The sequence below is a fragment of the Tupaia chinensis genome, unplaced genomic scaffold, assembly GCF_000334495.1.
Source record: "Tupaia chinensis unplaced genomic scaffold, TupChi_1.0 Scaffold000164_1, whole genome shotgun sequence".
Taxonomy (NCBI): domain Eukaryota; kingdom Metazoa; phylum Chordata; class Mammalia; order Scandentia; family Tupaiidae; genus Tupaia; species Tupaia belangeri.
This window is the reverse complement of record NW_006159638.1, coordinates 5,290,336-5,306,033: the sequence shown is the minus strand read 5'-3', so window position 1 is coordinate 5,306,033 and position 15,698 is coordinate 5,290,336. Positions and strand designations below refer to the sequence as shown.

The 15,698-nt window shown below is 36.7% G+C and overlaps 1 pseudogene; it reads left to right on the top strand.

Moving 5' to 3' along the window:
• Positions 1–1,223: 1,223 nt before the first annotated feature.
• LOC114007389 (vacuolar-sorting protein SNF8 pseudogene) lies at positions 1,224–2,065 on the top strand (annotated as a pseudogene).
• Positions 2,066–15,698: the final 13,633 nt, after the last annotated feature.

Genomic DNA, 15,698 nt, shown 5'->3' with positions numbered 1-15,698 from the left:
AACCTCGGAATTCTTCACGTTATGTCAGAAACAGGGAGGTCTGTTCCCCAGCTTTGCATTTAGTAGTGACACGAATTGGTCTTCCTGATGCTTTGATCAGGAGGTACCTTGGTCCCTAACAAAACGTTTACAAAGGCAGTCCAATCAAGGAAAATAAAAATAAAATGTTCAATTTCTTACAGTGGATACAATTCATGCTTCTATATTTGTGTATCAGTATACACCAATGTTACATATATATAATATATATGTATTTATACATATATATTATATATATATAATACGTATTTGTATATTTATCTTCCTTTTTAGTCTTCTAACTTCAAAAGGTTGTTACCTGTCTTACTCACTTAATTGGTCTTTATTCATTTGCTATTCAAAATTGACGGATTTAAGGACTGATTTGCTGATTTAATCATTCAATGATATTTACTGAGTGGTTTTCTATATGCCAGGTACTGTTTTACATACTGTGTGTCATAATAAATAGTCCAAAGTAGGTGAAAAAGCTCTACTGTACTCTCCTGGTTCCTACAATCTATCAGAAAATATATAAAGATAAATAATTAAAGTATAGCACTAGATGGAGAATTAAAATATATTACATATATTTTAATATAAGGTAAAGATAAATCATTAAAACGCATAGCTTCTCAGATAGTGGTAAATATTGTGGAGGTAAATAGAGGAGGATAAAAGGAAGTGACTATTTTAGGGCTTTGGGTTTTAAATAGTCAGGAAAGGCTTCATTTGTAAGGGGACATTTAAGCAGGTACATGAGGTAAAAAGCTCTGCGCCAGTGCTGAGGAGGTGACCCAGATAGAAAAAGCCATAGAAAAACTAGGGGGAAATGTTTTCAGATGAGAAACCTGTAAGTATAAATTTCCCAAAGAGATCTGCACTCGCACCAGTGGGGTTTAATTGGGGTTGGCAATGGAGCAAGAGGAGCTATAGAAGGTGGCATTCGAGAGGTAACACCGAGCACAGGCTTTGCAGGGCCCTTTGGATCATTGGAAGAGCTATGGCTTCAATTCTGCATGAACACAGATTGTCATTCCATGGTTTTGAGCAGAGAAGCATTATGTTAGGACTTACATTTTTAAAGGATCACCGACTGCTATGTTGAGCATGTACTGTAAAAGTGCCAAAGGTGGGAATAGAAAGGCCAGTTAGGACAGACAGAGCTGGGCTTCTGTGTTGAGGAGCTAGCAGTATAGCACGGGATGCAAAAACCTGAGGTCCTGGCAGCTGGGAGGCTGGAGAGCCCAAGGGTGGCATGCGCGGCTGCAGGGTGGGAGCCAGCATCATCGCCAGGATGTTTGCCAAGGCCTAGTACAAGCAATGAGAGACTGCCTGAGAACCAGCTGGCCCAGATGTCAAAGCAGTTGGACGTATTCAGACCAGTTTGGAGGACTTGGCCGGCAATTAAAAGCAAGAGAGCCAGAAGAATGTCTTTGAGGTGTCGCCTCTAGCCACTGGTAAGGGATTTTTGTCTGAAGGCTGGACAAACATCATTTGCCGGGTGTTCAGATTATCAAAGTGTGCCTGGCCCTGAAGCACTGGAATGATAGTCCGATAACTTTGGAGTAACTACAACAACAGATGTTAAAAGGAAGCAGCAAGTTTGCCAGGAATTCAGCCAAGACAGCCTGATCAGGGCCATCAAAAAATTAAAGGCACTGAGCACTGGCTTGGACGTTCTCACTGTGGGTGCACTTACCTCAGTTTGTTCCAACTGAGTGCAACATGCCTCACACAGTGGTGATCCAGCTGGCAGAGAAAAATAGCTACCTGACTGTCACGTCAGCAGAATTAAAGCCAATCTTAAATGGAAGACCTAGCAGTCACGCAGTTCCGGAATGCCTGATTGAGGGAGCTGGCCTGGCTGGAATTGCAGGCCCCAGGGAAGGCTACTGCGGGATGCCATCTCCCACTGTCATCTCCCACTGACAACTACTCCCCAGAAATCACAGCTGAGAGGACAGAGAAGCCCCTCCCTGATTCTGAGTGTGGAAGAGCACAGAGCAGTGGGCTGGGAAAGGCAGGAAGAACTATCAGTAAATAAACTTGGACAAAGCTTATTTAAAAATAATAATAATAAAATGAGAGAAAAAATAATTTTAAAAAGACACTGACAGAGAAATCCAATACAGTGACAATGGTGCCTTGGACCAGGGCAGTGACAGAGAAAAATGGAACCATGCTGACCAGATTACAAAGGTGAAACACAGAATTCACCGATGGGTGTGAGACAGAGAAGTCAAGGGTGATTTGAAGGATTGACTCTCAATTCACAGACACGATGAAATCACCTATAAATTAGATACCAAGGTAGGGATATTTCAATAGGAAAGGAGAAATGGAGAAGTATAGCTTTGAAAAGTGTTTTAGATATTTAAGTGGCAGTTCCAAGTAAATAGTTCTAGGTGCTGAGGTAGAGTTGAAATATTACAAGTGTAAACAATAAAATAAGCTTTGCCAGGCTCCTAACTGTCTTGCTCACAGAGACATCCCTATTACTTTGCACATTGCTTTGCTCTTTGGGAATCAATAGGCAAGACATGAAGGAGCAAACGTTTGATCCTGAAGATTTAAAATCCTGCAATGATTTTAGCTCTACGGCAGCTGTGCAGCAGGAGTACATGAGGATAAGGACAGGAATTTCCCCAGAATGCTAGTCCAGATCTATCTATTTCTGATTTCTAGCTATTTAGTAACATGCTTCCTGTAATGGATTTGATTTTGAACGGTGATATCTGTGCAAGTTGGGTAGGAAGCCAGTCAGAAATCAGACCTCCAGATAAGTAGAGAGTTAACCTCAACAGCACAGTTTAGTGCTAGCCATTAGAATACTAGATCATTCTGTGTATAATAATAATACCGATTTTTCCATAATTGATATTCAGATGTTTTTCTGACAACAATTGGCCAAGACGTTTGGCTACTTCTTGAGGCCACTCCTGGAAAAAGGAAGTTTGTTTTCCTGTTGCTCGGACAGGAAGAGGTGGATCTACTCTATGAAAATGTAGTATCAGATTGTTAGGACACAAGCTAAAGAGAAGTGGCAAGTTAGTACATGATGCCTTTTAAATTGTTATATCTATAAAGACAAAGTAATGTGTGTATTCACATGCGTGTGTCAGCAGTGCTAAACTGAGTTTGCAGTGCTCAGCTAGTCTCTTATTTTGGGTTGCAGGCAAACCCATGTTAAAACACTAATGTTACAAGTGAAACCACAGGCTTTGGAGATGGGATTCAGCTGCTATGCCACTCAGAAGTAGATGACATTGGGCATATTTTTTTCTTACTAAGCCTCATATCTTTATTGAGGTTTAATTGACAAAAGTTGCACATGGCCCAGCTATGGTGGTGCCCGTGGTAAGATGTACCACCTACTGTGGGATATGGGGCCATGTGGGAAAGGCCCAGGTTTGGATTCTAGGTCAACCAAAATACACCAGTCACGCCAGTGATCCCAGCTGCTGGGAAGGCTGGACAGGGCTCTCCAAGTGCTGAGACCTATTGGGATACCTCCCTCTGTCTCTCTCTCAGTCTTTCTCAATAAATAAATAAATAATTTTTATGAAGTTTTTATATTTATTTCAGGTATACAACATGACATTTTGATATTGAATTAAGAACACATTCATCACTTGGGCCAGCAGGTGGCATGGAGGGTAAAGCACTGGATCCTACCAGCTCCACAGTTCGATTCGAGTCTGAGACCCAGTAGCTTGTGAATCACACCAGATGCATGTGCATGTGTGCCCAAAATTCCGAGAGAAGGAGGGATTGCAGTGTGGCCATCTTCCCTGAGTGATGATTTCTCACTTTCCCTCCTCTCTGTCTATGGTCAGTGCATGAGCCCTATATGAAGCTAAAAAAAAAAAAAAAAGCAAACACATTCATAACATTACGTAGGTGTGTTTTGTTTCTGTATGGTAAGACCACTTAAGATCTACTCTTAGGTAATTTCAAATATACAATATAGTATTATTTACTATGGTCACTATGCTGTACATTAGGTCTCAAAATGTATTTATCCTGTAAAACTGAAATGTTGGCATTTTTTATCAAAATCTCCCCATTTGCCCCACCCATTCAGTCCCTGGCAACTTCCATTATACTCGCTGTTTCTAGACATTCAGCTTTTTCAAGTGAGAGCACACAGTATTTATCTAGAGAGACATGTGGCTTATTTCACTTACTTTAATGTCTTTCAGAGTCATTCATGTAGTCACAAATAGCTGGATCTCCCTCTTACTTAACTGCTGAATAATATTCCATTGTGTGTGTATATACCACCTTTTCTTTATGTATTCATCTATCAAGAGATACATGAGCTGTTTTCAAATTTAAATCCTCATTTCTAAAATGGCGATGTTGGGCCAGCTTTGTGGCCTGGAGATATAGAAAGTTGGATCCGACATGGCTAACTGCACAGTTTGAATATCAGATACTGCATTTTGAGAAACACATCGGGTACATGGGCCTATGTGCACGAAATGCCAAACAAGGGGAACTTGGAGGAGAAGGGATTGTGATGTGATTGTTACCCATGGAGAGTGCTATGCTCCTCTCCTTCTCTCTGTCTCTCTTTGTCTCTCTCTGGTGAGTGTATGTTCCCTTTCCCAAATAAAATAAATAAAAATAAATTTTAAAATGATTTTTTTTTTATTTTGTGGAGTTATCTCAAAGTGCACAAAAATTTTTTCCTACCAAATGTTTTCAAGGAACTGGCATATAACACTTACTATATAGTAAATAGTTATTGTTAATACTGTTACACTGTAATTTTGCATATCTCTGTTTATTTCCAATTATACCACCACTGAAAAAAAATAAACCAAGAAATGTTTTCGTAACAGAAACAAAATATATAGCTTTTCAGCAATAAAGTTTGCAGAGTCAGAAAAAGAAAACAAGAATATTATTTTAAAAGCTCTCCTACAGATTATCATCTCAAAGAGGCATTATTTTGATGATGTAACATTATTTGAAGATAATAGACTTGGAGCATATGAAGTTATTTTATACTCTATCTCTGCACTTTTCTTTTGACAAATGTAAAGTGAAAAAAGAGCTACTTTGGTAGCAGGGAATACTGTGTATGAAAACATTTTCATAATTAACACTGCCATTATTGACACTGTAAGCTAGTGCTTTAGAAAAAATAATAAAGGAATGGAAAGCAACTGTAGATACCAGAGACAATGTGAGAGGAGGGTGGAAAATGGCAAGGTGATAAATAGGAAATCAAAAAAAAGAGAAGGAGAGAGAAAAAGCAAGACACCAGGTCCAGGACTCGAACTGCAATCAGCCATGTGGGAGCCAAGCACCCTTAACCACCACACCACCTGCTGGCCCCCCAAATTTGTTTATTTTTAAATTAAAACATAAAGTTATAATTATAGTACATGTTTTACTATGCATTTATAATTTTTTGCACTTAAAATTTTCATGCATTTGTTCTCATTTTAGTTCATGAATACAAAAACCCGTTTTTAATTAAAAGAGCAACATTGAAATAAAAAAATACCCATTTTGTCTTTGTATTACCATCTAATTTTATGTAAATATATAACATTTATGAGTCCTGTCATGGTTTCCAATTTCCTTCTTGATCAATTTTTAAAATCTTTAAAAAATATATTTGAATATTATAAATAAAATGGCTGTAAATACCTTAGCACACAGAAGTTGTCAAAATCTAGCTTTGTTTTGTTTTATTTCAAATATGCAAAAAACTGAAACTACTGAGTCAAAGGTAAAAATAGTTTTAAGACAATGGATAAACAGAAATTGCTCTCTTAATCAGTTTGGCTGTTTGTGTGTGTGTGTGTTTGTTTGTTGGATTAATTAACTAAATACTGCAAAGAATTTGCAGTAGGAGGCCTCTGGGGCAGAAGTATTCTAAGGCACTGTTGGAGAGATTTTCACAGTGGGCAGCAGTGAGTAGGCATAGGGTAAGACTCAAAATTACATACCTGTAGCTGAATGAGACAAGGATGATTCCCTGAGGGAATTTACTGTCTTTGCGGGGAAACTCTATTTCTGCATAACTAGCAACACCAACGTAGAATGCAAGAGGCAAAACAGGGAAATAAAGTCAAGGATACATGGAAAAATAAAGAAATTAAATTACACAAACAATCACAAATCACAGAACAGTGTCTCACATCACTAATGTATGCACATAATATGAAGACTTAGATTGTTATTTTATCCCCTGATAGACTACAATATTGAATCTCTTTTATTTATAACTGAAAAAATGTATTCCAAAGTTTCCTTTATGTTTTTCCCATAATTAATTTTTCTATGAATTTGTTTTATTTTGTTTTGTTTTTACATAGGATGTATACCCAGGGAGGGACAGAGAGAGAGAGAGGGGGATAAAGAAAGTAAAAAATCTCTCTCCAGGGGGGGTAGCCATGCCACAATCCCCTTTTCTCTTGGGATGCTGGATACTCATGCCCACGCACACGCACATGCACCTGGCATGTTTTTCAAGCTAGTAAGACTGGGATTACCACTGCACAGTCAGCCATGTGGGATCCAGCCTCTTTAACCACCATGCCACTGGTTAGTGGTTAATCTTTCTAATATCAATATATTTCTAAGATAATTTCAATTGTTAAATAATTATTTTGGGCAAAATAAATTTTTGTTAATAGCAAAAGATTTAGTGTGCTTGATTAATTGTGTTTGATTAATAAAAAGCATTAAAGATCACAGTGTTAGGTACTTTCACCCTTGTATGAAAATCAACCCATTTCTGTAAACTAACATTATCTAATAACTATTTTTGAGAGGAAACTCAAAGCTGACAATTTTTCTAGTAAAACTATTAGTTCTAAGCATTTCACTCAAGATGTCAACACCTAAAAACCAAAAGACTTTATCAATAAGCCACATTTGCTTCACTCAAAGCCCAGGATTATATTACAAAGACAACATGTAATAGTTTTAAATGATTAAAGATTCCTATTATCATTTACAGCATGCTGGGATGCTTTTTCGTGTTACTCTGATAAATACTATTTTTTAATTACCATCTTCATAATCTATAAAAGCCACCATGTCAACTCTCTAGAAACATTTCAATAACCTTTGGAGTAAAATCTGCATGGATTCTTTGAAATCTTGAAGGTTTGTCATTATTTCTAGTAGACGAAGCAGAGCATTCAGAGGATGGCGTTATGAGCAGGTAAGTCACATGTATTCAGCTTGCCACATTGAGGTGCTTTCATGTATCATTTATATTTTAATCAGAGACAGGTTCTTTATTTTGACTTGCAACTTAAAGTACCTATGATAAGCTCAATATGTGGAAAGAATTTGGATAAAGAGGGATATAACATTAAATAATTATCTCATAATAAATGCTGAGAAAATACTCATTTGCTGTAATTTTGTTTTGTTGACATATTCAATAAATATGTTTAAAAAGTCACATAAAATAAAAATTCCTATTTTGTGTATGTTTGTTGTACTTATATATATAAAGACATTATAGTTAAAAAAAAAGAGTACTATGGCAGTCTAGGACTATACACACATATATATACACATATTATATATATATATATATACACATATATATACACATATTATATATATATATATATATATGCATACACACATATATAAAGGTCCATAAACATATATGTACATACATACACACGTGTTTAATTCCCTAAACTGCAATTCTGGGCCATGCAGTTGTTCTGTCTTATCCTAATGTGTTTGCTTCCTGCCTGAGCTTCTGACTTCCACTGCTGACGTCTGATCATTACCCACTAGAAATCAAAAAGTAAACTGAGGCCCAGCATTATGGTAGCACAAAGGTAACTGTCTTCTCAGTGCACAAGGACACTTGCAAACTGCCATGGTAGTCATGTCTTTGTCCTGGAGTTCCATACCTCTGTCCTCATCAGTAGCTCTCTCAAATCCAAACCACTGGAATAGCCAATTCTGTCAATTCTGGGAAGCTGCCTTGGCTCTCCCGTCCTCAGAGACAACTAGTTCACTCATCCAACATCTTGGGGCTGTATCTCTTTCTCCTAGCTCTAACTAATTTCAAGAGTTTCATTTTTACCACTGTGTCATAGGCAGAAGAATAAAGGAAGCAAGGGATGAGGTTGAATTCCACTATTTTCAGTAGATTTCTACAAAATAAAAACCAAAGCTTATACCTATACCTCAGTGGCCAGAATTTAGTTTCAGCTCTCCCAGCTGCAAAGTAAACCAGGAAAAGCAACTTTCAATTAAAAGGCCAAGTTCACAGCTTCAAGTACAGGGTACCATTACTAAGAAAGATAAAAATAATATTTTTTTTAGGAAAGTGAACAGCTGTTTCTGTCATACCTTCATGACAGACTACATTTGCCATATGATTATGGACAATCATTTCTTTGCACTATAATTTTTGATTTATCATTGCTTAATTCTAAAATTAGTGGAACATGGAACATGGTATGCCAATGTTTAGAGTATAAGGAGCAGGACTGTCTAAACATTATTCCAAGTTATCTATCAAGAGCACTTGGATTAAGGGTTCTTTTTCTCTCACCTACACACAGAAAGACTTACAATCTCCCAAAAGCCCTACAGTTCCTGATGCTAAACAGTGAGGACCTAAAACCATATTTTTTGTCTCGTAAAAGTCTGCTATCCCCTGAAAAAGCCATCTCTTGACCTGTTTTACAAGAAAAGCCAAGTCCCCTTCACAGGAATCCAAACCCCAACAATGTAACCTGCAAATTTACAAGCCAGAGTCAGGAGAGAAGGCACAGGCCCTGCAGTCATCCCATCACCTCCAGACAGGGCATCTGATCCAGGTCTCTTCTATATATAAAGCATAGCTAGCTGTGCCTTCTAATGGAAAGGGTCCCACTTTCTCTCTCTCAGTGGATTAAGTGGGAGCTCAATCTTGTCAGTCGTAGAAGAAGAAATTATCAATCAATCTGAGTATCAAAAAGTCTTAATTTTGGGACCAGCAGTTAGCATAATGGCTATGTCGCTGGACTCGCACATAGTCGACGGCAGTTCGAGTCCCAGACCGGGCGGCTTAAACTCACGCAGGGCATGTGTGCATGTGTGTCCAAGATCCCGAGAGGAGAATGAAGGAGAATGGATTGCACCATGGCCATACTTCTTGAGAGGTGATTTCTCACTTTCTGTCTCTCTGTGTCTCTCTGTCTTTCTGGTGAACATATGCACCCTATAGCAAAAACCTCTTCAAAAAAAGAAAAAAAACAGAGTCTTAGTTTTGATACCAGCTGGTGACAGTTATTTGTTTACATTTTTTAGAAAGAGATTTTTTCTATAGAGCATGTGACAGAAAGAAAGAAAGTGAGAAATAACCCCCTAAGGGGGATGGTCACTCTGCAATTTCTTCTCCTCCATTCTCCTCCTGGGATTTTGGGCATACGCACACAAATGCCCAGCATTAGTTTCAAACTTCTGGATCCAGGACTCGTACTACATTTGGCCATGTGGGAGCCCAGTGCCTTAACCACTAGGGCACTCATTGGTGCTTGATGATAGTTATTAACTGGGGAAACACCTGTGTGATGGGCCTTGTGGGAAGTTACATTTGGTGGAACTCCTCCTGAAGAAGAAAGCAAGAGGAGACCTTCAAATCCCAGCTGACTCACTGTCCTGGCAACCCAGAGTAAGTCCTAAGCTTGTTTGGGGATATTTCTGCTTGTTACACTATAGCTTTGAATCTCCAGAGTATCACAGAGAATATGCAACATACTGGACAATCTAATTTTGGCTGGAAGCTTAATGAATTAAGAAAGAATATTTATATACTATAAATTATACCTGAAGTAAAACTGAAAAATGCTTTAATACTTGAATCATTTGCCTGTTTATTTAAGTGTGTGTGTGTGTGGGGGGGGGATTTGCTAACTCATCAGTGTGTGTTTTCTCTTGAAAAATCAACTTTTTCTATGACTCTGCCAAGAAGATAATAGAGGGAGCTATACCGAAGTAATGCTAAGAGCCTTTGCCTTAAGAATGGCTCATCAGAATGGAAGTCTGCTCCATGCTATTCATTTTAACTTACTACTCTATGTATTTACTTTCACTCTGATTCAAATCACCTTAATAATAAAAGAAAAAATGATAGTCATTGTAAATTTCTCAGTGAGGTCTAGAAGACACGTGGAAGAGCAAGAAGGCTAGGGATGGACATTTCTGAGTTTCCTCTCCAGATGTAGGTAAGACGAAGCAATGAAATCTTCATTTTTTTAAAATCCATGATAGAATACATGTACCTGCATGTGAGAGAGGGAGAGAGAGCACTTTTGACTAGGTCTGGTTTCACCCTGATCCTCTTCCTCAAGCTCCATAGAATCTTCAGCAACATGTGTCTGGCACATTTCAGGCCAGCTACGCCAGAGATCCAAGCCCACATTTGGTCACATGACTTCTAGCACTGCAGCCCAGTAGGCTACAAATTGCACCCCCGAAACAGACTAAGCATTATTTGGGCTTCAGAAGATAAAGAAGATTGACACTGCTTTGGGCATAAGAAACCTTTGGAAGTCAATGAGGATGTGATTGTAGCTTGACAGATAGGACCTGGGACACGGTTTTTGAGATCATGCAGGAAAATCTAGAAATATGTTATGTTCTATTGTTCCCAGTGCCTTCATGATTAGTCATGTTATAAAGACTATTGCATTCATTGGATGATGACAATTGCAGATGACTCAGTGCTAGAGGGATCTGACACTCTAGTAACAGATTATTAGGTTGAAAATTAAATAATATACATTGAGAGTTGCATCCGGACAAGTTGTTTTACCACATATTTCTTCAGTGCTAAACAACACTCAACACAAAAATGAAGTTACAACTTAAAGATTCTATAAGAATGGATTCTGTTCTTGACCTGGTATCTCTCCATAATATTTGTCCACAAGAGTATGAAGTATACTTTACATTCAACCAAAACTCTGTTAGGATAAAATATTTTCTGATGACAGAGGTATAAAATTAATCCATACTGTTGACAGACTTATAAATCCTTCAGAAAACAAAACAAAAACAAAAAGAACAGGATGAAATTTAGCCATTCTACTGACAAGGACAGTGGGGAAATGGAACAAAATTAGTATATTTACAGGACAACCTCTAAGACCATAATCATATGGTTCCTCTGAAATTTTATGGTAATGGACCACAGAAAAGTGTAAACAAGACATATCACTTAAACACTGTACACATCAGCCTTATCAACCTTAACGCCAAAAATAAAGACAAAGCATAAAATTAATTTCAACCTTCAGAAAAAAGATGATATTCAACAGAGGATTCATATATTTTTTTTAGTGATGACATGATTTTAAAGGTCTCAAAAGTGCTTTTTTCAAATACGAGTACAATTTTTTTTATTCTTAAAAATATGAAGGTGGTGAGGAACATATTTAGAAGATACATTGCTAATGGTAGAAAACTGAGATTATTAAAAATAAAATGAATAATTATAAAATACAACTCTAGCTAGTAGGAAAAAAGCAGTGCAACTGATAGAAATCAAATAAAAACTCCTCAAGAAAATGCCTAATATGTAGCTCGATTTGCTTATATGGGAATCTTGTTTTGATCATCTAATTTAATTAGACAAAATGGGAGACACACTCTAAAATATAAACTCCACCTCAAGATTAGGGATTATGTTGATAATGCCTTAACAGCAACTTCTGTCAGTTAACAATGAACAGTTAACAACAGCTAAACAATTTCAGAGCAAATTATAATTGTAGTTTAGTATTCTTTCCATTTAAAGCATGTGTTTTTCTTAAGAAAATTTCTAGTAAATACATGAATATCTAATCCTCCTTCTTTCAATGCCCTAGGCTTGGCAACCACATTTGTCACAAAATAAAATATTAAATATTTTTCCAAGCCACTATTCTTAATACCTTAAAAATTCACTTCCTGGGAACCAGCAGTTAGCGTAATGGCTATGTCGCTGGACTCCCACGTAGTCGACCGCGGTTCGTGTCCCGGGCCCGGTGGCTTAAAACTCATGCCGGGCGCGTGTGTGTGCGTGCCCAAGATCCCGAGAGGAGAATGGAGGAGAAGGGATTGCGGCGTGACCATCCCCTTTGGGGGGTGATTTCTCGCTTTCTGTCTCTATGTCTCTCTCTGTCTGTCTGGCGAGTGCACGCGCCCTACAGTGAAAATCTCTCCAAAAAAAAAAAAAATTCACTTCCTGATTTTTTTTGTTTATTTATTTCTTTTTTGGAGAAAGAGAAACTGTCATCCTCAACAATGTCTTCATACTATCGTCCACTTTTAGCCCAGCTGGCCTCGATTGTAGACAAGAACACCTGTGCCCTGCCTGCTCAGGTCCCAGGATGTGAACCTACTAAGCCTTTACTCAACCCAAAATCCACTTTCTATTATTTTAAATTATTTCTTACTCTAGAAGTCCATTCACACAAGTACTTTTATAATTATCATGAAATCCTATCAGCACTCTAAGATATTCGTAACTCTCTTATGTCAGTAAATAAAATAAATGTGTCTATATAATTTGATATAACAAAAAACTAATATTACATAGATTTAGAAATGACTTTGTAACATGTGCTATGTTCTTAGAATAAGTAGTAGGTTATATAGTTTAATTGTAATTCAGAAAGCAATAATTATTTAAGAATTTTGAAAGATACTGGCTTGCAAATATGTTTAAGATATACATGAGTAAAATTATTAAATTCTATGTCACAGACCCCTAATATAAAAATGTTTATTTACAAGTTACGTGTCAATAATACCTGTATGTCATTATGGCTTTTAAGACTAAATGATTACTTTGAAACTTGTTTAATTATTTTGGTATAGTCAAAATTATGTTTCTATTTTTTAAGAGACAATACTACTTCTATTTATTTATGATTGCAGATGGAGATATAAACAAATCTCAGAACCTGATGTCCATCTTTAAAAAAATGTTTTAAAATATAAGTTTCAAATGATTATCAGTACTTTATTCAGACTTCCAAATATTTTTCTAATTTTTAAACTGATTTCTCCTTGTAAAACGCTATTAGAAAACAAGTTACAATAGGAAAATTAAATCTTGTCTGAAATTAAAGATTTGTGACAAAATGAAAAGTACAGAGTGAGAAGGAAAAGATTATTCTCAAAGTGATAGAAGTTAATGATATTCTCTGGAGATCTGAACCAGAGACTCATATCATCCGTGTGCCTGTTAATAACAATGGATGATAGCGAATAACAAGCCTCTGAAAGAGGTTCTCAGCACATAATTACAATATTTAATTTTCACACACAAAAACTTGAGCAATCGTTGGGAATTGTAAGATGATATAATAAACCAGTGATTGAAGAACACAAAGGTAGATGAAAAGTAATGGAAAGTACAATACAGTACAGACATAAAGAAAGCATTTAAATTCATCGTACGTTCTAATGGATTCTGTAACCTCTCAGGATATTATTTCGGACAACTCAATGAAGGAGAGCAATCAACTATGAATAAATCAGTGCTACAACATGTTGAAAGCATAGCTAAAAAGTCTAACAACATTAAACAAAAGGTGATCTTAACATGGTTTCTGTTTTAGGAGTGCCGCCCTTCTACAAAATGAGGTCAGTTTATATTTTTGTAACAAGGAACACACCCAAACAAAAGAAAATAAATTAATAAAATAATTCACAAATGAGCTAATATAAAAACAATTAGCCTACAGGCAGGTGCTTTTTCTTTTTTTCTTTTTTTTTTTTTTTCCTTTATATAAATGCCTGAGTCTTAAAAAGACTGGTTCCTAAGTGTGGGTATAATATATAAATCTTCATGAACAAGAAACACAGGAGAGGAGATACCATACAAATCAGGAACATTAGCAAACATTAAATAGAATAATGGAAAGATTTGGTGATTTTTCTGAAGGTCACAAAACAATCACATGACCAGGCGGGGAAGGAACTTAAGTCTCCTCCCTTCCAACCAACAGTCTGAAAATTACCAGATGCTTTTGTCAATCTTCACAGAAAAAAATTAGCAGAAAAACTGGTTAAATGTTTCTGTTCACAGTCGTAGAAACTTGATTTTTAAAATGTTCTTTTAAATACTAACCTGAGTTTCATAATTAAAAGTTAGAATGATTCATCTAAGTGAGCATTTGCTTAGTAGTTAAGGGAGACAGATACTGCTGATAGTTCAAATGTTGGCCCCAACAGCTTGAAAAACATGCTGGGCATATGTGCATGCATGCTCTAAATCCTGACAATGTGGAGAAATGGAGGACAATGGATTGAAGCAAGATCATGCCTCATTCAGGAGTGCTTTCCATTTCTATTTCTGTCTGTCTCTGGCAAGTTAACCCACACTCTGACAAATAAAGTGTCAAAGTAAAAAATGTGTATTCAAACATTATAACTTATTTTGAAACAAAATGGCTACAAGCATTAAACAGACAATATAAAAGAGACAAAAGCTAAGTTTGAACATTGTAACATCTCTGTATTAACTGGTTAGACCTTAAGTTTAACACTAGACAAAAACAGAAATAACTCATTTTTCTTACTGTTAGGACCTATTAATTATTTTACAAATAACTAAGTGTTGCTGGCTTTTTCTTTAAAATGAATAAAAATATCTACTTTTGCTATATCCTCATGCCATATGTATCTAAAAACCTGAAAAACCTGTTAGGTAAACAATTTTTAGCCAATCTCTAAAAACAAAAATTTGGATTTTTAAAATCAGTTTTACTATGTACTATTCTAGAAAATTATTTGTTTGTTAACTCATTCAGACAACAGAGATTCCCACATGACCAACAATGGCTCAAGTCTCAGACCTGGCAACTTAAAACTCAACCCAGGCACATGTGCATGCATGCCCAAAATCCCAAGAGGAGAATGGAAGAGAAGGGATTGTAGCATAGCCATTCCTCACGGGGAGGGGCGATGATTTCCTGCTTTCTTTCTCTCTATCTCTCTCTGGCAAGTACAAGCATCCTATAGCAAAAATCTCTCTCTGAAAAATCAAAAAAAAAAAATGTCTCTGACCTTTGAGTTCTAAGAAACTAGATTAAGAACAATTAATAGGCAAGTCCACTGTGTAAACCTCAGTCCTTACTCACTCATTGAGCACCCTACATTGGGGGATGTTTCCTCACTTCGTTTCTAGTATGTTATGAACTAATTCCTCTTTCCTATTTATTCATAGGTCAATTCTTCTTCTTTCTATAGCACTTCTGCCAACTGGACATTGTTAATGTTGATCTTGACTAAAACTGAGCTATGGTGGAAAACTCTATGTGGTAAACTGTAGTCTTACTGAGATAATATGAAGTAATGAGGACTTTCAACTATCAACAACATGGTGACAAATGCTCAGTAAGTTAAGAAAAATCAAATGATGCATGAGTGGTGCTGATATTTGGAGGCATAGACACAGAGCTGAATACTTTGCCTTCAGTTATATTAAGACTCAGGTGAGGATATGACACTGTCACCAGGGTCTCAGGAAGGAGATTGAAGAACACCATGATGTTCCTAGAGCTGGCCTCTGTGGGTACAATAAATTCACTTTTAAACAGTATCTTTATGTCAACTGTGCCCTTACTTCCTAGATTTAGGTGTACTTATTGTTAAGGGGATGGATGACTGAGAGTTGGAGATATATATGAATGACCTTA